This window comes from Limulus polyphemus, unplaced genomic scaffold (genome assembly GCF_000517525.1).
Source record: "Limulus polyphemus unplaced genomic scaffold, Limulus_polyphemus-2.1.2 Scaffold3797, whole genome shotgun sequence".
Classification (NCBI taxonomy): domain Eukaryota; kingdom Metazoa; phylum Arthropoda; class Merostomata; order Xiphosura; family Limulidae; genus Limulus; species Limulus polyphemus.
The window spans coordinates 79,569-82,757 of NW_013669407.1; the positions used below are offsets into that span (position 1 = coordinate 79,569).

The following is a 3,189-nucleotide window of genomic DNA, read 5'->3' on the forward strand; positions in this document are numbered from 1 at the left end:
GACAAACAAACAAACATAATTTCGAAGCTGTAGACTAGAGGGAAGGCAGCTAGTCATCACCACCCACCGCCAACTCTTGGGCTACTCTTTTACCAACGAATAATGAAATTGACTGTCACATTATAACGCTCCCACGGTTGAGAGAGCGAGCATGTTCGATGACGGGTTTTGATCCCGGGATTATCAGGCCATGCCAGGTCCTTTAGGGTAACGAGTAAAGTTAGTTTTACTAAGGCGTCTACGAAACGTAATGTGTGTTTATATAGCAAAGATACATCGGCTGTGACTACCGAGGGGAATCAAACCCTTGATTTTAGCGTTGTAAATCCGTAGAGTTGCCGTTGTCCCACTGGGGGACGAAACGGAATGAATCTCACAAGTTAACGACGTCATTGGTCTTCTCCCTGCCCCGAAACCTTCTGGACATGCCTCTCTCATCTCTCCAGCCTCAAAACTTTAAAATCGCCAGAAAACAACATATGACCAATTTCTCTAGCTAGAATAAAATAATCGCGAGCGGGGTGAAGGGGGATACTAATATCCCTGAACACCCCCAGCTTAGGAAATTTTCTTTCCTTTTAAAAACCAAGTTCCTGTCACGATTATTTTTTTTTAGTATAAGCGCAAAGCTGCGCAATGAATTCTGCACACCGCAGGGATTAAACCCCGATTTTAAGAATTATGAGTTCTCAAGAGTATCGCTGAGTCATCGAGGGACACAGAAAGTACAGAAGCGCTCGGAGAGTCCCGAATTTCGGTCTTTCTTGTATTTTTTAACCTTAGTAATATTTCGTTTTGTTTCACTGATTGGATCATAATATAGAGCTATGACTAAGATGAATAAAAAGGTCGTTATATCTTTGGTTGGGTAGTAAATTTCTCAAGAAGGTTCCTATTGGGCAGGAACCCCCCCTTTGGATGTTTTATAGACAATTCTCCCGTCTCCATGTTGGTTTGGTTTGTTTTGAATTTCGCGCAAAGCTACACGAGGACTGTCTGCGCTAGCCGTCCCTAATTTAGCAGTGAAAGCCTAGAGGGAAGGCAGCTAGTCATCATCACCCACCACCAACTCTTGGGCTACTCTTTTACCCACAAATAGTGGGATTGGTCGTCACATTATAACGCCCCCCACGGCTGAAAGGGCGAGCATCTTTCGTGGGACAAGGATTCGAACCCGCGACCCTCAGATTGCAAGTCGAGCGCCCTAGCCATCTGGCGGCCATGCCGATCCCTATCTCCATATCGAGGCCTTCTTTAGCTTATTATATAATATTTATTGTGAACTACTACAAGACTAGGCTACATGCAATGGCGAGTAATGTTAAGCCTACTTTATATTTGTTAATATGGTACGTCGGTAGTTAGGGGACGTAATCTAACAAGAAACTTTGCCCAAAAATGTCACCAAACTCTATCATCTTGTCTTTAAGAAAACAAAGGTGATGAACCGTTCCAGGGTAACATAATACCCCCCCCCCCACACACAACAGTATATTTTTTTAGGGCTAGTAACTAATATGTTCAAATGCTGTGTTTCACATTAATACGTTAACAGGAATATGGTTTCCTACGAGCTACTGTTGGTTATGTAATGTCATTGTAAAACGAGTTACACGAGTCATTTTTAGTGGTACTTCACCCCCCTCCCCCAAATTCAAACAGGTTGGGTATTTCAAGAAAGAAGAAAAAAAAACTTTTCCAGTGCCAGTGTACGAAATCCCGCCTACCTAGTGTCGGGTGAAACGTCATAAAAAAATAACTAAATAACTCCAAATATCAAGAACGCATGTAATAGTTGATCAGGCTCAGGTAAAATAAAAAAAAAAGAATTCCGGCATTTTAAAGTAGACGGAAACGCTGAATAACTGCAAACTGTTGCATGATATTGATAACATTCTCAGACAACTGGTCTTGTTTCACAACATTTTCCAAGCCTAAAACGAGAAAAATGAGCTTATATAATTCCAGATTACAATCGCAATAGTTTGATACATCGTTGCGTGTGAGTAAACTATGCAGGAAACAATAACGCAACGCATGTTTTGAAACGTGACTATATTACTGTCAAACCTTGCATTTACCACTACCGTACATACATACATAGGTAGAAATTTTCCTATCGCAAGAATATTTATAAACATGTTTACATTTAAACACTATGCATGACTAACGTTTAGGGTCTCTGTACCAACGTAATGATATTTGATAAATAAAACATTTATATTCGATTATAGGAAGCTACACTAGGTGGTGACTAACGCTAGGAATGTAGTATATATATATATATATAGTATTAATTAGCGTAAGTTCAATGTTTTTAAGAAAAGAAAAACCCGGAAAATATCACGTTATTTTTAGAAGATATTTCAAAATATCCTTATTGTTTTCACCCACCCACCCCCACTCACTTTACTCTTAAGTTATTCATGAAAGCTTTGAAACAAATGAGTTAATGTCTAGGCATTCAATCCCATCTGCTGTGCCAAGAATACCAGGTTTGATGCCAACGTTACACAAAGTGCAAGCAGTTCTTTCGCGCCAAAATTAGTATGTCTTTATAACACAAAAGCTTTGAAAACTGTTAAATATCTGTGTGTTTGTTTTCAAGCTTCAAATTCTAATTATTTCTCGCGAAACGACTACGACTTCCCAACAACTCAGGATGGCGTATGCCGAGTTACGCTAAACATGCATGACCAAGAAAAGTCAGTGAACTGTTGGCAGTATTGGCAATATTCCATTAGGGCAACGTCCGCCTAGTAAAAACCTGTCGTTATGAGCGCTCACACACACAAACACACTTACACGTACTGTAAAAGTTTCTCTTACCATAAACCAAGACGAGTTGGCTGTAAAAGAGACGTTGTAATAACCACACAGTTTATCCATATCCCTACGATTGATCGCTCTCTACCATCGGATAAAGTCACCATGGAAACCAACAACCATATTTAGTTTTGATGTGAACACTCCCCGGTATTTCTCCGCGTGTACAGAGCGAGTTGTAATCTGCGCAGGAAACCGACTGCAATGTAACCTGGTACGAAGCGTACACAACTGCGTGAGCTGCGTTATACAGCCAGCGTTCAAACGAACCGAGCGCTTCTTCTCGACTGCCAGCGTCACAAGCTATGAAAACGGGTCAGGTAATAGACCTCTACACCCCCCCCCCTCTCCTCCCTCTTCTCC

The 3,189-nt window shown here is 41.0% G+C and overlaps 1 protein-coding gene across 1 annotated transcript in view; it reads right to left on the reverse strand.

Moving 5' to 3' along the window:
- Positions 1-3,035, reverse strand: part of LOC106470060 (cell wall protein IFF6-like) — a gene marked incomplete at its 3' end in the record, with an annotated part of 57,774 nt that extends 54,739 nt beyond the window's left edge. The window contains exon 1 of the mRNA XM_022398600.1: positions 2,830-3,035. The remainder of the gene's footprint in view (positions 1-2,829) is intronic.
- Between the last annotated feature and the right edge of the window lie 154 nt (positions 3,036-3,189).